We start from the raw sequence: 24,026 nt of genomic DNA on the forward strand, positions 1-24,026 counted from the left end.
TCTTAGGTCTCTGGATAGGAGGGTCAAACAAACTTCTGCAAGTTGCCTTGGCCTTGGTGTTATCACAGCAACAGAGAAGTAACTAATACACAGCACACAGAACTGAAAGAAGAAACCTAGACCAGCATGGCTAGACAGATGATTACATCTCCACTTACAGTGGCACCATCTGCAGCTACCAATCTATAGATGTAGCCAACATCTATTCATACTGAGGTATAGACAAACGATGGTCCACCCAGACAGTGGAATGCTACAGTTCATCCTGAAAAGGGAAAATGGGGAGACAAAATATGCTGTGGGTGAATCATGGGTGCAATTCTGCTAAGTCAAACAATTTGTGTATAAAAAACAACATAAACCAGTCTGTGTGATTCCACTTATGTGGCACACCTGGAGGGGCAAGGTTTGAACACCAGAAATAAGTAAAATGAGGGTGGCTGTTGGGAATAGGCAAGAGGATGAGGCATGTTTAACAGGCGCAGAGTTTGGGCTTTACAAAATAAAAGAGATGGAACACACCTGTAATCCCAGCACTTGGTAAGGCAAAATAGAATTTCTGTGAGTCCAAAGCCAGCCTGGTCTATACAGTGAGTTCCAGCACAGCCAGGGCTACAAACAGAGAGAGATCCTGTGTGGGTGGGATGGAGTAGGATACATGGTATTGACAGTTGAATATTACAGTTGGCACTGCTGAGATGTACACTTAAAAATGCTTAAGGCAGTGAAAGCTGAGGCAGCAGACAGGCGAGCTGGGTGCGGACGGACATCTTGGGATCCAAGAGTGGCCAGGCCGGCCTTGTGGGGGCTGCTGACTCCAGGTCTGTTCTCTGAGCAATGGGTCACAGAGACTGAGCTGCCACCATGATTGGAGGCTTATTCATCTATAATCACAAGGGGGAGGTGCTTATCTCCCAGGTCTACAGAGATGACATCGGGAGGAATGCTGTGGATGCCTTTCGGGTCAATGTCATTCATGCACAGCGGCAGGTGTGCAACCCTGTCACAAACATCACTCGCATCAGTTTCTTCCATGTTAAGCGGTCCAACATCTGGCTGGCCGCAGTCAGCAAGCAGAATGTCAATGCTGCCATGGTCTTCGAATTCCTCTACAAGATGTGCGATGTAATGGCTGCTTACTTTGGCAAGATCAGCGAGGAGAACATCAAGAACAATTTTGTGCTCATATACGAGCTGCTGGATGAGATTCTGGACTTTGGCTACCCATAGAACTCAGAGACAGGTGCACTGAAAACCTTCATCACCCAGCAGGGTATCAAGAGTCAGCATTAGATGAAGGAAGAACAGTCCCAGATTACCAGCCAGGTGACCGGACAGACTGGCTGGCGGCGAGAAGGCATCAAGTATCGCCGGAATGAACTCTTCCTAGATGTTCTGGAGAGTGTGAACCTGCTTATGTCCCCACAGGGGTAGGTGCTGAGTGCCCTTATGTCAGGCCGGATGGTGATGAAGAGTTACCTGAGTGGCATGCCTGAGTGCAAGTTTGGAATGAATGACAAGATTGTCATAGAAAAGCAGGGCAAAGGCACAGCTGATGAAACAAGCAAGAGTGGTAAGCAGTCGACCACCATTGATGACTGCACCTTCCACCAGTGTGTGCGACTCAGCAAGTTTGACTCTGATCTGCATGAAGGGGAAGGCCAAGTACAAGGCCAGCAAGAACGCCATTGTATGGAAGATCAAGCGCATGGCAGGCATGAAGGAATCCCAAATCAGTGCAGAGATTTGAGCTCCTGCCCACCAATGGTAAGAAGAAATGGGCTCGGCCCCCCCTTTCCATGAACTTTGAGGTGCTATTCGCACCTTCTGGCCTCAAGGTGTGCTACTTGAAGGTATTCAAACCGAAGCTGAACTACAGTGACCATGATGGGTGCAATACATTGGCTGCAGTGGCATTTATGAAACCCGCGGCTAGCTGCCTAGTTGCAGCTGGCCCACCTCCCTACCCACCCTTTCCACAGGTCCAATTACCCCTAGTGACCACTCACCAGTGTCGTTCCTCCCTCCTGCTCTGCTGTCTTCCCTTTCCAATAGCCCCTGAGTATAAGTCTGAACCAGCCACACCACAGTGGAACTGGTCAGGTAGTGCCTGGCTTCCTGGGAGGGTGGTTTTTGAGGCTTCTCTTCCGTCTGTCTGTCCTGGCTTAGTGCCAGGCCCTGAGTTTTGTGACCAAAGCCAGGTGCTCTCCTCTTCTCTCTACCCTTGTGGCCACACCTCTGCAGTGGGAAGGTTGTCTACCCCTCACCTCAGAGCTTCCTCAAAGACCAGTAACAGATCCCCAGTCTTTAGTCCCCACTCTGCTTTGGGATAGTATGAGCTTCGTTTTGTACACGTGTGACTTTGTCCAGTTACAAACCCAATAAACAATAGAGTGAAAAAAAATGCTTAAGAAGCCAGGCAGTGGTGGCATATGGGAGGCAGAGGCAGTCAGATCTCTGTAACTTTGAGGCCTGCCTGGTCTACAGAGACCCAGTTGCGGAAGAGCCAGAGCACTTTGTCTTGGGGGAAAAGTGTTGAAGAAACCAGGCCTAGTATCCAATGCCTTTATTCCACACTGAGGAAGCAGACGAGTAAACAAATCTTTGTGAGTTCAAAGCCAGCTTAGTCTACACAGTGAGACACTGCCTCAACAATCAATTTAATATGTAAACATGCTTGCAGTCAAGTTTTATATCTGGCATGTACATATTATCCCAAGATAAACACACAGATTACCTAGGTGTAGGATCCTAGCTGGGCCTCAGTACCTGAGCACCACAGGTTCTTCTGCTAAAACTTTAATACCCTGAGTGGTATGGTCCCCAGGAACTCCTAGGCTCTCTGCTCTTTTGCATAGGGAACTACAACTGATAGGGTCACATGACCCAAAACAGGGGCAATCAAAAGAGGGTGCCCGGCCTTGAATCCTGACAAAACCAGCCTCTGCTGTGAGTGCCTGAGCACATCATCTTCCTGGAAGCAAGTTTGTCTGCTCTCCTACCCAGCTCTGGAAGGCATGGAAACATCAGCAGGGGGCCACAATTAAACAGGGATTTGTGAGCACTCCAGAATCCAGCAGGAGCTATAGATGTAGGCAGTGGACTGTGGGGCAATGGACTATGCACAGGCAGCTTGGTCTCCAGTCAAGCTGAGGTACGGAACCCCGGTGAAACCCGGTGGTGGTAATTCACCTACATGGGACGGAAGATGTTCCCTCATGTCTCCTGGACCCCTGGCTCCTGTCGAAGTTACAGCCCCCTCACAGCCCCCACAGGAGAGGCTCGTGGCTAGCAGTCACGTACACACTGTCCCAAGCTTCTGACCTTCAGGCTAGACTCCTCCCAGTTACCTAGCAACAGCAAGATAACAAGTCCACTATAAGAGGGGCTGCTTGGCCCCACTTCCCCCTCTCTCTCTTACTCTCTAAGCTTTTACCTCTCTCTCTTTAAGCTTTCTTACTCTCTAGCCTTTCTTCTCTCTCTCCTTTTCCCCCTTCTCTGTTCTTGGCCATGGCCTGTCTCTCTCTCTCTCTTTCTACCTTTTCTCTTTTCCTCTGCCTTTCTACAATAAAACTCTAAAACCATAAACTGTCTCTGTTCATCAAGGCTTGCTGTGCTTGGACAATGGGATAAGCTTTCTCCTAACGAGCTGCGCCTAATCTCTCGTTAGAAGGCCTTTCTGCTCCAGCCACAGACCAGACTAAGGACTCTCGCCTACGTGGGAACCTCTCTCCCTCTGCCCTCTTCCCGTATCTCTGGGGTCAAGTGTGTCGCTCCGGGGCCCCTATTCTGTTCTCAGCTTCTCTGCTGTATCCAGCGTGGGATGCCAGAGACTGAGAACCTGGTACCGGAGGCTGCCCCCTGTCCAACCCCCACCGTGTGGGGTCAGTGGCTTCACACAGCCAGATGCCCACCCGAGGCCGCATGGAAATCGTCCAGCAGTCCTCCCAAGTCCGCCTGCCCAGAGCACAGGAACTCTGGCCGGACGTGGGCTCTCTTCCATCCCCCTCTCCCCCTACACCCACAGCCCTGCAGTGGACCTCAGCCCTAGTTATTATCTTCATACCCATGTACAAGTACCTAATGGGAACTGTCTTGGTGTCTGGGGGACATGGACAGGCACTCTTTCCAAGAGCCACACCAACTCCACCTACCTTTGAGTTCCCTTCCACACCTGACCCTGCTGCTTGAGTAAAGCAGAGGGGATCTGTGAGGTGGGGCCCCTATGACTCAGTGACGGTGACAGAACCCAAAGCTTCCTGTGCACATCCTGCATGTATAGGCTCTGAGTAGAGAATTGTCAAGGCCACACACAATGCTTACAAGGGATACCAACACTAGCTGTCCCTGCAAACCTATTTCTGCAGAATCTACCACTGAAATGGAAACTTAAGGGTTCTTTGGAAAGTGAGTTGTGTTGGTGTTTTGCTGGGGCAAACAAATGAAAGAGTGTTTTTCTTAAGTGGACACAGGTGAAAAACTAAGGCAGGCTCGTGAAGGAACATTTGGCTGAAGCAGACACAGTAGAGAGAGGATGTTCTTTAAAGCAAGCACATGAAAGGACATATGATGAAGGATTCTTTGCTTAACAACACAAATGTATTGCTCTGCCTTATATTGTATAGTTGAGCTACACTTGTCAGGACTACATAAAGAGAAACGCACCAAAAAACAACAACAACAAAAAAACAAAAAACTGGTGGTATGCTGCAGTTTCTTGCTGCTTCCTCGGACTCAGGCTGATTGGCCAGAGTGATGTCAGCTAAGACAGATACACTACTGAGGCAAGACACATAAAGTTTGGAGCATATAATAAAAAGGACTCAAAGGACAGTGACAGAAGCTGAGCTAGGCTTGCTTACAGAACTAGCTGTGCAACAGGCTTGTGGGTTTCGAATCTTTGCTTCCTTGAGAGAGGCATAGCCCAGACCTTCTCCTGGCATCCCTTTGGGTAATACCACTGCTGCTGATTTGTGTTTGCTATCCCAACTCTACCGAACTGGACTGCTGTTGCTGACCTGTGAGCTGAATTGCTGATTTCCAGACAAGCCAGACAAGAGTTGCTCCAAAGAACCTTTCTAAACAGGTCTACGTCTTCTGTATCCTTTTCCCCCCAATAACTCTGGTAGGTGGTGGGCTACAAGAGAGATTAAAACATTTAAGAACTTTCATTAAAAATTAAAATTTGAAAAAATTAAAATTACATACCACCAGACATTTTTAGTGCCCACGATGCACAAGAGACTCCTTCTGTCAGTTTGCCTCAGAAAGCCACTCCAGGAGCCTTGCTCTTGGAACTGTACGCCACTAGAAGTCTGTCCTACTAAAGGACCAGAGCTTTCACATAGACAGGGCTACAGAAGGTGAGGAGGCCTGGTTTGCTGGAACTCACTGCTTCCACCTGTTGCTCATCTATGTTAACTCTGTCCACACCTCGTCCTGCTAAGAGGGTCCTGGGGTAGCTTTTCCACAGGAAACAGAAACTACTCAGTTACTGTGGCTTCCTTCAACTTACCCATCCCAGGAAGCACACACTGGACCACCACTGCAAAGACACGGTCCCAAATCTACAAGGAAGGAGGCTGAATTTTTACAAATGTACAGCAATCAAGGCCTGCCCAAGGCCACAAAGTTTACAGAGCTACACTGGGGGTGGGAGCCTTGGTAACTTGTCCATCCAGGACCACTGAACTTTGTCTTCTTCAGGAAAACACTCTTTACTGTGAAACAGAACCAGCTACCTGGACAGGATGTTGCCAACAGGGGTGCTGTGTGTGAACTGAAGTGAGTGGTGGCTGACTGGGATATTTTTTAGGGAACGAGAATATTTTCTAATCCTAGACAACGCTAGGCACACAGGTGTCAGGATGTCAGATGGATCAAAATGTAGGATCAGAGTCTTATCCTAAGACTCAAGACATACATCAAGATTCTATCACAAGCCGGGTGGTGGTGGCGCACGCCTTTAATCCCAGCACTTGGGAGGCGGAGGCAGAGGCAGGCATGTTTCTGAGTTTGAGGCCAGCCTGGTCTACAAAGTGAGTTCCAGGACAGCCAGGGCTCTACAGAGAAACCCTGTCTTGAAAAACCTATCACAAAGTCAACCTGAAACAAATGCCTGTGCTGTAAGGAAATAACAGGTCCACAAAGGCAACTGTGGCAACTGGACAGACAAACTAGGAAAGCACAGGAAAGTAAGGAAAGCCCTCCTAAACATATATTCTTACTCTGTAAAATTTATTTTTAATTTCGTGTGTGTGTTTTGTCTGCATGTATGTATGAAGACCAGATGCATGCCTGGTAAGAGGGCATCCTGGAACTGTACTGGTAGATGGTTGTTAGCCACCATTTAGGTGCTAGGAACCTAGGTCCTCTTTAAGAGCAGCTAGCTCCATATTTCTTAATTTTGGCAGTACTGGAGTCAGGACCCTGCGTAAGCTAGGCAAGTGCTCTATCAAGGAGCATCTCCACCCCCACCCCCAAGTACGGCTTTAGCTACACAGCTTTGGACACAAGAGTAGTGGCTAAGGCGGCAGTGAAGCCAAAGATCTCAGACTGACTAGAATTGACAGGGATAAGTGACTGGTGGAACAATTAGCTACAAAAGAAAATATGTAAGACACAAGACAATGGAGAGCTAAAGAGCCAGCTTGCAGAGAAGAGCCAGGAACCTGCTTGCAGGAGAAAGGGCCTCTTTGCTGGACCCACACTTCACCCATGGTGACTAGGGGCACACCACCAGCTACACACACACACACACACACACACACACACACACACAGATGGGATATAGCATGAATAGCAGTTTAGCTGGTCTTGGCTACTTTGTGAGTTCTTTTTTGCCACCCTTTATCCCCCACCTCCTGTTTCACCCCCATAACACTATATAGGAGAGAGAGAGAAATTAGGAAAATTCCTGAATCTAATTTCTTTCCTTTTATTTCTTTTGTTTCTTCTTTGAATATGGCTACAAACAAACCACAACTGATATCCCTAAATGACTGACCACCACCACCCCCTCTCTCAGGACCCTAGCATTTATAAAGTCTCTGAAAACTTCCCAGAATTCCAAACATCACACAACCACAGGAATTATCTACAGCTGGCAAAACCACGCTCCTGCTAGAGCACAAGGCAAATCAAGGTCAGCTACTACAGACAGTCCGAAGCAGTCCCACATCCCTACACCTGGGATTAAAATGAAAGCACTTATTTATTTTTTGGTTGTTCGTGACAGGGTTTCTCTGTGTAGCCCTGGCTGTGCTGGAACTCACTTTGTAGACCAGGCTGACCTCAAACTCAGAAATCCGCCTGCCTCTGCCTCCAGAGTGCTGGGATTAAAGGCGTGCGCCACCACGCCCGGCTTATTCTTATTTTTGTGTTGTAAATGTAACTTTTATTCACCTGAGGTAATTGTTGTTTTAGTCTTACTTACTGCCTCTATCTGCTTCTCTATGTCTAGTCCTGGAAGCTTCTAGCCTACATACAATCTATTCTAGGCCTAGAAAGTTTTCAACCTGTGAGACTTACTGCTGAATAAGCTCACCCTTTCTAGTTCTGAGCTGATTCAACTCAGCTGTTCTGGCTCAACTTCCTCTCCATACTAACTGATTCAATCTGGCTTCTTTTTCTCAACTTCTCCTAAATTGCTCTACTTGGTTTCAAACTAACTCTAGCAATCTGTTCTAATCTTCTGGCTCCTTCTCATTCTCTGGCAAGATCTGTCTTTATCTGTGTCTAGCTTTGTGCTCTCTTCCACCTGTTTCTGCAAAACTGCCTCCTCTTTCTTTTTTCTTTTTCTTTTTCTTCTTTTTTCTTTCCCTCTATAATTAGCTTCCCTTTTCTCTCCTTGGGAGAGTTAGACATATCATATCCTATTGTCAAATTTTTCTGATTCGTAACTTTGTCTGCCACTCAATTAGACAACACTTTCAAATATGGATGTTTCCTTCTACAAACTTATTTTTCTTCATTGTTTGGGATTAAAGCTGTGTACTAAGGGTGTGTCCTTATTCCAGCCAGAGCAATTAAAGGGATGTGCTAAGGGCTGAGCCACACCACAACTAGAAACAAGTTTTTTTCAGTAAATAACAAAATCTCAGAGTTCAAAATGCAGTCAAATATCCTGAAACACTGTTTTTTTTAAAGAATCCAAAATTCCCAAATTGTCACCATGTTTCTCCTTTCTGTTTTAAGCCATTTATTATGCTGGGTGGAAATTATAAACAGAGACATTTTCAATGGAATAGGCGTTTTTCAGGTCAGTGACAAGGTTTTCAGGTGACCTCACCTGCTATTTCTACTGGAGTGGCTTTGCCTTTGATGTAGGGATATAAAAACAGCTGAGCAATCCTATTACCTGCATCAAATTGCATCTCTCTACATAGACCTTAATTTTATTTTCTCCTTTGAAATTTTCATTTACAATCCTGGATGTACAATGAATCGTTGGGAAGTCAACCCACCGCTGCTCTTCCAGAGGTCCTGAGTTCAATTCCCGGCAACCACATAGTGGCTCACAACCACCGGTAATGAGATCTGATGCCCTCTTCTGGTGTGTTTGAAGTCAGTTTCAGTATCCTCATATACATAAAATAAATCTTTAAAAAAAAAAAAAGATGTTTATCTGTGGCCAAGTCTAGAGCAGATTTGCCTCAGTGTTCTGCATTAATTCTCCAAGGCTGAGTGGAGACTTTTTTAGTCTGCATATTACTCCTTGGCTGAACTTGCTCCTAGAATTGGTTGTGGAGCCCAACCAAGGCCACTTCTGGTTAGAAATTACTTTGAATAATCTCTTTTGGACCTACACTCTTTGGTCAAGTAGCAACCCTTGCTACAATGCCTATACGTCCCTGGAAGCCTACGCCTCCTTTCTGATTTATACTTAGAAAAACCATTGCCCTTAGAGATGCCTCATTCACAATTTTATTACAAATGCCTGTATTTCCCACAATTAAAGCACCTGGCATTTGAGATCTTAGACCTTTGGGGCCTTGGTCTCTGTCTCTTTGCAAATGAACATATTTTCTGCAATTGTAGCACTGGGCATTTTGATATTGAAGACCTATAATTTTAGCATAGTACATGTTACACCCAATATCGGTTGTATCCTTTATCCATTTGTCCATAGGCATTGCTCACATCTTTAATGGTCTAGTAACTTTTTTTACATTCTGTATTCACATTTTCAAACTCCAGTCTCTATTAACACCTGCCTTGCTTCAGAGTATGATAATGGCTTTGTTCACAGCTAAGACTAATATGTTTAAAAAAAAAAATCAGTGAAGGCAGGCTGGAGAGATGGCTCAGCAGTTAAGAGCACTGACTGTTCGTCCAGAGGTCCTGAGCTCAATTCTCAGCAACCATACGGTGGTTCACAACCATCTGTAATGGGATCTGATGTCCTCTTCTGGTGTGTCTGAAGACAGCTACAGTGTACTCATATACATAAAAATACATAAATATTTTTTATTTATTTATTTTTTATTAGATATTTTCTTTATATACATTTCAAATGCTATCCCGAAAGTTCCCTATACCCTCCCTCCGCCCTGCTCCCCTACCCACCCACTCCTGCTTCTTGGCCCTGGCATTCCCTTGTATTGGGGCATATAAAGTTTGCAATACCAAGGGGCCTTTCTTCCCAGTGATGGCCCACTAGGCCATCTTCTGCTACATATGCATCTAGAGACACGAGCGGGGGGTGGGTTGCGGTGGGGGACTGGTTAGTTCAGATTGTTGTTCCACCTAGAAGGTTGCAGACCCCTTCAGTTCCTTGGGCGTTTTCTCTAGCTTCTCCATTGGGGGCCCTGTGTTCCATCTTATAGATGACTGTGAGCATCCACTTCTGTATTTGCACTGGCATAGCCTCATACGAGACAGCTATAACAGGGTCCCTTCAGCCAAATCTTTCTGGCATATGCAATAGTGTCTGGGTTTGGTGGCTGATTATGGGATGAATCTCCAGGTGGTGTAGTCTCTGGATAGTCCATCCTTTCGTCTTAGCTCCAAACTTTGTCTCTGTAACTCCTTTCCTGGGTATTTTGTTCCCAATCTAAGGAGGAATGAAGTATCCACCCATTGGTCTTCCCTCTTGTTGATTTTCTGGTGTTTTACAAATTGTATCTTAGGTGTAAATAATTCTTTAAAAAGAAAATCAGTGAAGGTTTCTTCTGAGCCTTGTATAATCTTTGTAAATAAGTTGGATTTTTCCCCAGGCTCCTTAACTTTGTCTCAAAGCCACTAAGCGACATTGTTCTATAGTAGCATCATCAAATTGAATCTGTTCTTGTATATCAGAGTACTGGCCTTGATATAGCACTGGTCTTTTACTATATGCACTCCCCTTGCTCTATTTCACTGTTCAATATTCAAGGCTTCTTCCTCCACCATTGTAACCACTGTAACTGTGAACTGGTCTTTAGTATAGCTTCTACCAATCGCTTCCAGTCTTGGGGAATAATTCTATTTTGAGTAGCCCAGTTATTTAGAATTTGTTTCACATAAGGCAAGTGCATCCCATATGAAACATGGCCTCTTTAAACCCGCCTTAGATCTACCATTTCTATAGGACCATCCTATCTCATCATAACCTCATTCCACACCATTAGCAGGCATATGCTTTATGATTACTGGCAAAGTAGATGGTGTTAATCTCATAACCCTGGTCCACCTCTCCTTCCACTCTGGTGGCTCAGTTGGTTCGACATTACCCCTTTCTCTGGAAATAGGCTGTTTCATCAGATTGTCCTCCCACTTTGTCAGCTGGAAGAGTTGCTTTCTCTTTTCTCCTGCAGGAAATTCGCTCTCTCTCGCTCAGTCACCAGGACTGACCCTTTTTGTTTTCTCTTCCTGATGTTACTTGCTTCCCAAGTGCTTCCACCTCTATCCCCAGCCTCTCCAGTTGCACAGCCAATTCTGCGACCCTTTAAGAGAAAGTGACCCCCCCCACTTTTCAAGACAGGGTTTCTCTGTGCAGTCCTGGAACTCACGCTGTAGACCAGGCTGGCCTTGAACTCAGAAATCCACCTGCCTCTGCCTCCCAAGTGCTGGGATTACAGGCATGCGCCACCACTGCCCGGCCAGAGAGTGACCCCTTTTGTTTTCCCATTTCAGCCATTTTTTTGTTTCTCAGGTCTCTCCATTTCCACTTACAGCTTTTCCAACTGCTTAGCCATTCTCCCAACTTTTTTTTGAAACAGAACAACAAAGAAAAAGAAAAATCAGAACACCACTCTGGGAACAAAGCAGGGGATATCCCAGTGGCAGTAGTCAGAATAAATTTTTTTGTTGGTGTCTTGTTAAAAAAAAAAAAATTCCATACCTTCCTCTCCTGCCATTTTCTCTATTGCATCTGAAATCTAATTTTCCATTTTAATTTTTTAGCTTTCACGCCTCACAGTAGATGCCACTTTTAACCGGTCTTTGCTACTTTGTGGGTTCTTCCTACACTTATTCCCCTGGTTACAGCCCCTAACATTTAAAACTAGAGTAGCAAATATAAAGGAGGGAGGGAGGCAGAAAGGAGGGGGGAATTCCTGAATCTAATGTCTTTCCTTTTGTTCCTTCTTTTACCACAGCTATTGACAAATGGCAACCAACCTCCCTAAATGACCAACTACCACCCACACCCCTTCTCAGGGCCCTAGTATTTAAAATAACCTCCAGGGGCTGGTGAGATGGCTCAGTGGTTAAGAGCACTGATTCCTCTTCTGAAGGTCCTGAGTTCAATTCCCAGCAACCACATGGTGGCTCACAACCATCCCTAACAAGATCTGGCGCCCTCTTCTGGAGTGTCTGAAGACAGCTACAGTGTACTTACATATAATAAATAAACCTTTAAAAAAATAAAATAAAATAACCTCTAGAAGGTTTTATTTTTTAAAAAAATAAAATAACCTCTAGAAGGTTTCCAAATGTCACACAAAATTGCAGAAATTACCTGCAGCTGGCAAAGCATGAAGTAAATCATGGCCAGCTGCTGCAGACAATCTGAAGCAGCTCCATATCTCCACACCTGGCACTGGAGAGATGACTCAGCAGTTAAGAGCACTGACTGCTCTTCTAAAGGTCCTGAGTTCAATTCCCAGCACCCACATGGTGGTTCACAACCATCTGTAATGGGATCCAATGCCCTCATCTGGTGTGTCTGAAGATAGCTGCAGTGTACTCATATAAGTACAAATGGGATGTGTGTGTGTGCAATATATATATATACACCAAAATTCCAGATTTCTCATTATATAGCAACTCACAGATACAGTCAAATGGGGATAAGAGCAGGTCCAAGATGCTGTGTGTGGCACAGGGCAGATCCCAGATGGAAGCTCCTCAGAAGGAAGAAGTGGCACCTGAACACTCTGTGGTCACCCAGTACTTCACATTTTCGTCTTAGCACAACAAGCTCAAGCCTGGGTGTGATGGCTACCTGTGCATGGAAGATCTGTCATCCCACAGGCCAGCTCTGCCTTCACATCATTCATTCCAAATACAAGCCTGTCAAAGTCCGGGGCATCCACACAAGAGCCCACGAGAAAACTGAGCAGAAGTATGTTGCAACTTCACCTCTCCCAGAGTACACCATTCAGATCCACTGATCCAAGCCATCTCAAGGTGGGCAAGGTCAGGAGGAGCACAATTGACTGAAGGAAAGGACCCTGTGACTCTAGGCATTCAAGACTAACCAGAAAAAGAAACCCATTCTGTCAGCACAAAGCACCTTGAAGATACAATGAGGATTGGTTCCTTTCTAGAAAGCAGGGAAACATATGGTATGCCTAGGCCCAGTCAATTAACCCATATGGCATGAGTGGCCCAGTCAATTGACCCATATGGCATGAGTGGCCCAGTGGTGAGGTCAGCCACCTGGGTGGAGTGGCTCAGGAAATAAACTCCTGACTTCCCTGGGTGGGGGTGTGTGTGCACCTACTCTCCAACTTGGGGGAAAGTCATCTACAGGTGCAAGTCCAAAGCCATGTGGGTTATACTCTAGCACAGTGCTGACAGGTATTCAATGATAACAATGAAGAACACCAAAATCCACCATTCCTGTTTTGAGAAGCAAGCAGATACACAGAGCAGCCTGTCCTACCCCTTCCTCGAAGAACTAGAATTCCTTTTTTAGCCAACCATGTGGATGCACTAAGAGCCATGCTGCCGTTCCAGGACAGCAGGCCACCTTTAAGTCCCATATTCCTAGATGCCCCAGTGAAGCTGCAAAGCAAGCACAACCACCTGTGCCTCAGCTTACACACTCTACAATGAATGTAGTCAAGAAGAAATGAAACATTCCAGAAGTCGTTGTAAAAGCAGACACTGTCCTACAGCCTAATGCCCAGCAAGAAAGACATCAGGGCAGCCAGTTCTCCACCTGCACATACCAAAGCTTGTGCTAATCTTTAGTACTGTGGTGCTGGGTGCTGGGGCTGTTCTCAGGAATCTTGGGTATCAGTATGAAGAACTAAATTACATAAACTTAAAGAAAATAAAACTCGCGGGGTGGTGGTGGCACACACCTTTAATCCCAGCACTTGGGAGGCAGAGGCAGGCAGATCTCTGAGCTTGAGGCCAGCCTGGTCTACAGAGTGAGTTCCAGGACAGCCAGGGCTATACAGAGAAACCCTATCTCGAAAAGCAAACAAAACAAAACAAGCAAGATGAAGAAAATAAAACTCAAAACACTACTTCCTGTCAATTTTACAGTATTTTATCTCATCTTTGTTTCTGTATTTAGGTTCCAACATATACACTTGGAGCAAATGGTGTGGAGCAGGCTGCTCTTCCCAGCTCTACTTAGGGCTGAAAGCTATCCACTGTTGGGAGTACAGCAGGACACTAGCAGACAAGCTAACAGGGATATACCTTATGACCTTGGGAATCTGAAAACTCCTGAGCAAAGGCCCTAACATTGTTATTTGTAAATGAAGCTAGATTTGGTTTTTATTTCGTGTGTGTGTTTGCATGTACTTGTGAAATGTATGGAGGTCAGAGGAGTACTTGCAGACATGAGTTCTTCTAATATGTGTGTCTAGAAGGAAGAAGTCAGGTTGTTGGGTAGCACCTTTGTCAGCATTTCCTCAACACTACAATACAGCAACCATGCATACTATTTATCCTGTTCTACATACAAAACACTCAAAGATGATTCGGAGTGTATGTGTATGCGGCTAGCAATAGCGCTGCATACCAGCCACCACAACACTTGGGAGGCTAAGGAAGGAGTGGTATTGAGTTCAAGCCTAGCCTGTTTCAAAATGTCAAATACATAAATCAATTATTTGTGGGTACTTATAGATGTGTACAGACTACTCATTTTATATAAGAAACTTCGATATCTGAGTACTTGGTACTCCTGGTTCTGGAACCAAAAGGGAATTCCTGGATGCAAGTGTGAAACTTTGTCCAGTGGGACTTCTCTGAAAAGCTCACCACTGCTACACTGATTCCACACTAAAATACTAGAAAGTCTGAATGAAATTAAAATCCATTTGTGCTACTGTATTTCACATTCATACAAACGAAGACTGAAGGACCTAGAGTCTTTAGATTCCCCCCTCTATATATAAATTTTTTTTTGAGACAGGATCTCACTATGTAAACCAGGCTGATCAAACACAGATTCTGTTCACCTCCATGATCATGATTAAGGTGTGTATCGCCATCCTATAAATTCTCCAATACTGACTAAAAAGGCAATTCTAAATCTTATCCTTATTTGAATGTTGCATCTCTACAGTATCATCAAAGCCGCGTCTTAACCCAAAAATGATATTTATAGACACAATTTTCTTACCAAAAACTGACAGGGTGTGGAGGTGGAACAAGCCTTTAGCTCCAGTACTGAGGCAGAGGCAGGAGGATCTAAGTTCAAGGCTACTGGTGCTAACTGGCTTTTTGCGACTTTGTGGGTTCTTCTTTCTTCCACCTTTCTCTACCCTTTTAACCTCCTAACACTAGCTAAGAGAGAAAAAAGTATAGAGAGGAAAGGAAAGAGATCCCTGAATAAAGTCAGTGGTCAAAAACAGGGTGACTGGGGCTGGTGAGATGGTTCAGCAGGTAAGAGCACTCACTGACTGCTCTTCCAAAGGTCCTGAGTTCAAATCCCAGCACCAACATGGTAGTTCACAACCATCCATAATGAGATCTGATGCTCTCTTCTGGTGCGTCTGAAGCTACAGTGTACTTAAGTATAATAATAAGTAAATCTTTGGGCTGGAGCCAGCAGGGAGCGACAGGGGTTGACCAGAGCAAGCAGAGGACCTAAATTCAATTCCCAACAACCACATGAAGGCTCACAACCATACAGCTACAGTGTACTCATATACATAAATAAATAAATAAATAACCCTTTAAAAAAATAAATATTTAAGAAAGAACGAAAGAGAGAAAGAGAAAGGAAGGAAGGAGAGTGATGTTACTGTTAGAATATTTCCTACTGACTAGGGGTGCTGAGTTCCTTGGGGCAAGTTTGATCTTCACGGTCAGGATATTATTATTTCTTCCCCCTTTTCCTCTTCCTCTTCTTCCTCTTCCTTTACACATGGCTACTTAACAAACCATGACCAACAGCAACCAAACAACAACCCAACAACCTCTCTGGGTCCTAGCATTTATATATCCTCTAAAAAGCCCAGAATTCCAAACATCACACAATTCCAAACATCACACAATTCTATCTGTAGCTGGCAGAATAATGTTTCTGCTAGAGCATGAGGCAAATCAGAGTTTTGCTGTGGACAGTCTGAAGCAGCCCCATCTCTCACACCTGGGATCAAAATGAAAACACATTCCAATATTATTTGTTTTTCAAAAAACCCAAAACTCCAAAATGTCACTATATCCTGATGTACACAGTGAGTTCCAGGACAACCAGAACAAGAAAGAGACCCTTTCCTAGTTAAGAGTTTCTACTGCTGTGATGAAACACAATAACCAAAAGGAAGTCAAGGAGGAAAGGGTTTACTTGACTTACCATTCCATCATATGGTGGTCCATCACTGACATAAGTCAGAACAGAGACTCAAACAGGGCAAGAACCTGGAGGCCATGCAGAAGAAGTGCTGCTTACTGGCTTGTTCCCCATGGCTTTGCTCAGCTTGCTCAACCAGAACCACCATCCCTGGGATGACACCACCCACAATGAGCTAGGCCATCCCCATCAATCACTAATTAAGAAAATGTCTTATGTGCTGGCCAATGGCCTGATCTTATGGAAGTTCTTGTTATTTTATTTTCAGTTTTTTGAGACAGGTCCTGGCTATTCTGGAACTCACTCTGTAGACCAAGCTGGCATTAAAAGCAGAGATCACCTGCCTGAGTCCTGAGTGCTGGAATTAAAGGTGTGTGCTACCCCACGTGGTGCATTTTCTTAACTGAGGTTTCTCCTCTCAGATGACTTCAGCTTGTGTCAAGTTGGCATAAAACTACCACACATCATGTCTCAAAAAAGAAAAAAGGAAAAAAAAAAAACAAAACAAAACCCCGGCTGGGTTTGTTGAAGGACATCGGCTGCGGAGTTTGGGGTTCGGATGGAGATTGAAGTCATGGCTGGTGCAGAAAGTGATGCCCAATTCCAGTTCACTGGTATTAAAAAATATTTCAACTCTTATACCCTCACAGGTATAATGAATTGTGTCCTGGCCACATACAGAGGCATTGCTTTGCTGGTCTTATACTTCAAGTTAAGGCCTAAGAAAACTCCAGCTGTGAAAGCAACATAAATGGATTTTGAAATGTCTGACCTCACCTGTTAAGTCCTATGCCTGAAGAAGCTGATGTGAACTCATCATGTAATACTCAATTTGTACAATAAATTATGAACCTAAAAAAAAAAAAAAAAAAAAAAACAAACCCCACAAGAATCAATATTGCGCCAGGCCTGGTGGCTCATGCCTTTAATCCCAGCACTCGGGAGGCAGAGGCAGGCAGATTTCCGAGTTCGAGGCCAGCCTGGTCTACAGAGTGAGTTTCAGGACAGCTAGGGCTACAAAGAGAAACCCTGTCTCGAAAAACAAAACAAAACAAAACAAAACAAATCAATATTGCTAATTCTGTTGACTACAATTTCAGGAACAATACATTCCCTAACACAGTGGTTCTCAACCTTCCTAACGCTGCAACCCTTTAATACAGTTCCTCATGTTGTAGTGACACACCACCACCATAAAATTATTTCATTGCTACTTCATACATATAGTTTTGCTGTTATGAGTCGTAATATAAATAAATGATATGTGACGCCACCGCCGGCCCCCCTCCATATGAAAGGGTTGTGACCCAGAGGTTGAGAACCACTTCTGTACAAGCAGTCAACTGTCTTGCTCTATCATTCAAGCATGTGTGCTGGGATTTGAAGTCTCTTACCCTGTCCCTCTTTGCTCCAGCTTCTCCCATGTCAGCAATGAACACAATCAATGATATGATTAACCCACTGCCCCCACCAACACTGCTACTGAAAACACTCCTGCATAGTAAACACATTTCTACTGGTAAAATTATGAAGTCAAAGGACCAGAATGTGTCCATGGCTCTTACTACATACTTTCCAAAAGAGTGACAGTAGCTCAGAGCTGCAGGCAGGGTACCTAGGAGATGTAGAATGGTATGGTCAGTCTTGAACTGCCTGCCAACACCAATCTTTCCATGTGTCTGAGTAAGTATGTTTCCTTAAGTATCAATGATTCCAACATTCTTCTGTCCCTTCAACTGTTAACTGAATACATTCTCAATATGGAAGGGAACTACTTCCTAAACACCCCCCCCCAACCGCCCCAACATTTCTATTTTAATCTTCTGTCTGCCACTGCAGCACAGAGGAGAGGCACTGAGAATTCCAGTCAGGTCTTCAAGCTGAGTGTACCCATCTTCCAAAGAAATGCACCTTGCCTGAATGCAGTAAGTGGCAAATGCCTACCATCCAAACAATAAGAGGCTGAGGCTTGAGGTTTCAGGCCAGCCTGGACTAAAGAGCAAACCCCTGTGTGAAAACAATGGAATGAAGAACTATCCTGTGGTAGTTTGCATATGCTCGGCCCAGGGAGAGGCTCTATTAGAAGGCATGATCCTGTTGGAGTAGGTGTGTCACTGTGGGTATGGGCTATTAAGACCCTCATCCTAGCTGCCTGGAAGTCAGTATTCTGTTAGCAGCCTTCAGATGAAGAATAGAACTCTCAGTTCCTCCTGCACCATGCCTACCTAGATGCTGCCATGCTTCTACCTTGATAATGGACTAAACCTCTGAACTTGTAAGCCAGTCCCAAATAAATGTCCTTTATAAGACTTGCCTTGGTCATGTTGTCTATCCACAGCAAATGGAAACCCCAACTAAGACACATCCCTTCTTTCTTGAAGTCTTAGTGTCTTCCCTTTTCTCTAGATGGAGTCTCTCCAGCGGGTGGAACTGTGTGGCAGCACTGACACCCCTAAATACTATCTTTAAGCAAGCAAACACAGCACCTGTAGAAACCAGCCAGCTGTGTACATTCTAGGGACTGATCCTGTTCCTGAAAAAGTGGGAGGGGGCTGCCCTGGTTCAGCTCCTATTTGGGGAACTACTGACAGGACAGACTTGTTCTTCCATTTGCAAAGACCTAAGGTGATGCAAATGTATCTGATGTGATGTGCTCAAAGCACAAAGCTCTAAGACAAAGCTGAAGAGATCCAATGCAGGCTGAACCCCCAATTTCTTCCATATTAAATGTTTTTCTTCCCATCTATAGAATAGGGTAGAAGGAGAGCCTAAGAGGATTTTAGCTGATGTCAAGCCCCAACATCAACCCATACTTAAAGAGTAATATTCTCATTACAAGACCCCACTGACTGGCTCAGGACCTCCTAGATGTCACAGAAACCACATTTGGCTAAAAGGGACAGCAGACCCTCTGCACCACAGAAGCCTAAGTAGCTCAAGGCCACAGAAATATTTATCTGGCTCAGGACACTGGTGTCCTAGGTACCTTTCTGTGTGAGCAGCTGTACCTGATGAGCTAAAGCTCCGAGGGTGGATAGAGCAGGCTCACAGCCCCACCCTGGAAAGTGGTCAGCTGCAGAGCTTCACTAAGTCTCATTGTCTTACATCTGTAAAATGGCCTGCCTAAGACAAGTGAGTGCATTGTGGGAACTGACACTGTCCTTGTGGCCCTTTCTCTCATGTCCCTTAAGAGGCTTCTTAGCAAGGACCTAGATGTGGTTGTCTTCTAAAGGCCCCTCCCACCTGGTCACTCTGGCTGAAATAGGAGTAACATAAGTTCCAGGCCAAGCATGATCTACACACTAAGGCCCAGTTTAAAACCAAGAGTTTCAGGAAGGATGTGGGCAATTTGGGAACAGAAGTCCATCCTGTACGTCTACTGGCACAGGTAGAATTAGGGTCCTATCTTGGCTTCTTCCAGTTGTCTGATCTCTAGAAACGAGCCCCCAACTCTCTTATGGCGACAGAAAGGCAATAGATCCCTCACAAGCAGGATGACTAAAAAGAAGCCAGGCACTGTTACCATCATCACACCTAGGACCCCACAGAATGACACTAGCCCCTTATCACAATAGACACCCAAGCTTATAAACAGTAAGACACTCCAAGGTCACTAGAAAGCAAGTGAGGTAAATCAGAGCATGTGCACTCATGCACTCAAGGCCCAAGAGGTTCAACATGTCAGGTCCTGCCCAACAGTATGCACAATTTGACACTCAGTGAGAGTAGGTAACATACACAGGTCAGATGAACTGCAGGAGGAACCAAGGTAGTAAGCAGGTCCTCCAAAGGGTCTACCAAGTCCTGCTACCTCAAAATCCACACTGCTAAATGTAAGTCATGCCCAGGCCTCATGAAACCTTAATTTCTACCCCACACCCAACCCTCAGAAAGGCAGGCACTACTGTGCTTAGAAAGATGGACCCGCTGGGTGTGGTGGCGCACGCCTTTAATCCCAGCCCTTGGGAGGCAGAGGCAGGCAGATTTCTGAGTTAGAGGCCAGCCTGGTCTACAAAGTGAGTTCCAGGACAGCCAGGGGTATACAGAGAAACCCTGTCTCAAAAAACAAAAAACAAACAAACAAAAAAGATGAACCCAAATCTGCCTGTAACTTGGTCACAGGATGAACAGGTTCACTCCACTCTAGCAAGACAAGAAAGAGGCCAACCACTATTCCTTCCCTCAATGGGAACTGGGGAGGGGTAAAGCACGCATGTCAGTGGTTGAAGGAGCACAAGATGGGATCCAATTACCAAAAGCAACTAACATGCTGTATTGCTGAGAACTCTTGATCCAAAGCACAGGAGAAAAGTAAAAAAGGGAGAAAAGCCAAGAGAGCAGTGATCAGGGAACAGAGCAAGAGCTCACGTGCTGACCACCAGCCAAGGCCAGTAAGAGTCTGCCCAAGTCAGAACCTGGGACCCAAAGTAAGCATATAATTCTCTCCTGATTCTCATTGTTTTGGGGGACAGAAAAGCCAGATCCGGGGGGCTTGGGGGGGTGTGGATGTCAGTTCAATGAGCTGGCCTGACTCAGCAGCAAGCGTCTTTTAAGCCTTTCCCATTATTGACTCCAATTCCATCAACAAAGTGCTAAAACTTGCACAAGCGCATGTTGAGTCATAGTGCTTCCCTGTGCTAGTCACTGACCAGGAAGATAAAGCCCTAAGATTGGCCAGACTTAGGTGCTGGAGTGGACTGTAGGGAGATGTTTCCTTAGGAAGTTCAGGATGGCAGGAGAGCCAGATGAACCTTGTCACTTGTGTGTTATTAGCATGCTAGCAACTAAGACTAAGACCACTGTATCTCAATCTCAATAGCCTCCAGTGTCAGTGGTGTCTACATCCTCCTTAGAAGAAAAGGCTACGAACTAAGTTTACCCAAGGCAGAAGGTAAACGGCAAGGCCAGGTTACAAGAGAAATAGTGTCTTCCTTGTGTGCCATTCAAGAAGCTGAAGCTCAGTAAGCAGCAGGTTCCATCAGGTAAACATCTCAATCTCAGTTTGTAGCAACTGCTCTGAGTGGAGACAAGAGGAGATGCAGAAGCATGTAACTGGCTACTCTAGAAGCCCCAAGTTTCAGCCTCCCAGAATAGGGGAGCCCAGGATAACTCAAGTAGCCCAGAATAGTAAGCCACAGCACCAAAGAACACAGTCCGGCATACCCAGGGCTGAGGTGAAGGGGCACCACCTGTTCAAGACTGGGCTGCATGGACATGGGATGTCCAGGAAGGATGCCGGACAGATGGGGCCCAACAGCACAAGGACAGCTTTGAAGACAGATGAGTGTATAAATGGCGCTGGTAAAGCCAAAATGCTGGACAGGAGACAGTGGGTACCCTGGAAGGGGATATACACAGAAAGGGAAGGCTAATATAGTAAGAAGACGGTCAAGACTCACTGTAAGGCTACATCATGATGGACACAGGAGACAATGTAGCAATCCAGGAAGGCATTCTGGGTAACTAACACAGCGGCACTCCAGTGCCCACAGATAGCCCACTCTACAAAGCAGACAATGCCACTTTGCATTCTGCATCTGCTAGGCTAGAAACCACATACAAGACAGGAGCCAGGACATGTCTCTAGTCTCTGGAAGACTGGTACAGTATTGAATTCTAACCTTCCACAGAAGCACCCCCATGCAAACATAAGCAGCCAAATGCACCATGGTGTGGTCCCCTAATCCTAGCCAAGATCAGGGTGGCCAACCTGTTGGCTCTGCAGTCTCCAATTTCATGACTACCTTGGGGAACCTACTGTTTGCCAGGTTTGGTTGGAGGAGGTGCTGTCTTTGCCACAATGTGGAGAAAGCCCGCACATGCTCGAGCACACACATGCACACATTCACATGTATGTACATACATGACACTGAGGACAACATAAAATGTAATTCTCTTCCTTTCTCCCACCACAATGTTAGGCTGAAACTGCAATGATGACTCTGCTTTGGGAGGTGGGAAAGGGCAGCCTGGCAAAGCAAGAGCTTGGCAGCCTGGACAGGATACTGTGCACCCCTGTCCTGGGAAGTCAGTTCCAGATTTCTTCCTTAGTGGTCACCAACTGTCATTGTGGAACTCAGTTTCTTTAGAACTAGTAACAGCAATGTCCATTTATACACCTTGCTGGTGGTACCAGCTAACCCCAGGCTGCCAACACCTAGGAAAAGCAGACAGCTACTAGCTCTCATGTTGCCCAGTGCACCAAGAGCACAGGAAAAGACAGTGGCCATTTAACAAGCATCTCTTGGACCTGTCATTTGGTCAACTGAAAGGAAGTAGCAGCCCAGAAGCAGAGAGACCAATTTCTGGTTCCCTAGGTTAACCAGAGGGATGGGATAAACATAGGAAACAGGCAAGATAGTCAGACCAAACCAGACCCAAGTCTGTGGGCTCTGGCTTGAGGCCCTTGCTTGTGTGGACAGTAGGTCTGAACAGAGACAATCTCTCAAACATAAGAGGAGATCTATCAGAACCAAGGAAGACTCACCCACAATGAGGGACAAAACTGCAACTTGCCACACTTGCACCAGAACAGGCTAACAGCTCAACACCGGGAGTGATAGTAGGCAAATCCAGAGCTTGAAATGAAACCCTAACAAGTAACATTTAGGCCCCTCTTCCTACACCACTCAACACTTATTCTGGACTTTCATCAGGTCTCACTGGCCCTCTAGGGGCAGCTCCCCAGACCCAGTCCTGGGCCCAGCTAATTGATGGTAGTATCGCATCAAATTTTGGGGTAAAACAATCAAAGTGCTGTACTGAGGGAGCCCCCTACCCCAACTTAAAGCAGCAAGCTGCATAGATGACTTAGACAAGGATGTAAGGATGGGTTCTTGGCCAGAAGCCAGCCAAGTGAATGCTGGAGGAAATGGTGAGAAGTAATGAGCCAAAGGCTACCTTCCATTTAACAACAGCACGCTAGTCCTGCAGGCCCCAAGAAAGATACCATGCAAGTAAAGCCCGGCAGCATTCACCCTACCTGAATTCAAGGAGGGCTAGCCCTGAAAACAGACAGGCCTTAGTCATGTGCTTGCTACTATGCAAGCCTGACTACCTAAGTTTGATCCCCTAAAACCTACATAAAAATAGGAGAGAACCAATCCCACAAAGTTGTTCTCTGACCTCCACACAAGTATCTTGGTATGCCTGCCCCCTGCATACCCAGTAAGATTTTTTTAATTAAAAAGAAAATGTTGGGCATGGTAGTGCATGCCTTTAATCTCAACACTCAGGATGCCGAGGCAGAAGGATGAGTTGAAGGCCCATCTGTTCTACAGAGTGAGTTCTACGACTGCCAGGGCGACATAAGAGAACCTTCTCTTGAAAGAAAGGGGGGAGGCGGAAGAGAGAGAGAGAGAGAAACTAACTAACTAACTAACTAACTAGGCAGGCCAACCCATTACCATAGTAACTAGAGTTCACCTCCAAGGAAAGATTTGGCCACCCAAACCTGAGCCAGCTCAGGACTTAATGAAGAAGGTAAGGCACAATAAGCCATTCAAGAAACAAAACTCCAGCCCAGCCAAAGGGACTGTGTCTGATATATACACAGTCCCTCAATGGCTTGTTTTGTTGTTGCTGTTCCAGCTCAGATTGTAATGGTTACATCTTTGTCCCTCAGCTAAGACTCGGCACAGGTCTACCCAGAGAGTACAGTGACTGACCACACAGAAGGGAAAGGAGACAGTGTAGTACCATCACTACATAGATATAGCACTCTCAGTAACTTATCAACCACTGAAGCACTGAAGCACATGAAGGAAGCACTGAAGGCTGCCAGCCAGTTCAAAACCAGCCCCTTTCCCTGATAGCCCACTAGGCACTGGGAGGAGCTTGTAAACGGATAGAAAGGCAGAAAACAAGACCCTTAGTCAAAGGTGTGTGTGATGCCACTAGTTACAGAAAGTTAGAAGGCTAAGGAGGATCAATTGAGCTTAGACAGTCAAGGCTAGCCAAAATACACCAACCAGCAGGAACAGAGAGGCTCAGTGGTTAGGAACACTTGCTGCTCTTCTAGCGTTCTAAGTTAGAGACCAGCACCCATGTCAGATGAGTC

The 24,026-nt window shown here is 45.6% G+C and overlaps 1 protein-coding gene and 2 pseudogenes across 2 annotated transcripts in view; 2 read left to right on the top strand and 1 right to left on the bottom strand.

The window, feature by feature from the left end:
* The window catches only part of Med26 (mediator complex subunit 26), a 53,756-nt gene that overhangs the window by 19,937 nt on the left and 9,793 nt on the right, over positions 1-24,026 (bottom strand). The gene's annotated exons all lie outside the window — the stretch shown is intronic.
* Gm18646 (predicted gene, 18646) lies at positions 722-2,130 on the top strand (annotated as a pseudogene).
* Positions 16,457-16,821, top strand: Gm35857 (annotated as a pseudogene).

This window comes from Mus musculus, chromosome 8 (genome assembly GCF_000001635.26).
Source record: "Mus musculus strain C57BL/6J chromosome 8, GRCm38.p6 C57BL/6J".
NCBI lineage: Eukaryota > Metazoa > Chordata > Mammalia > Rodentia > Muridae > Mus > Mus musculus.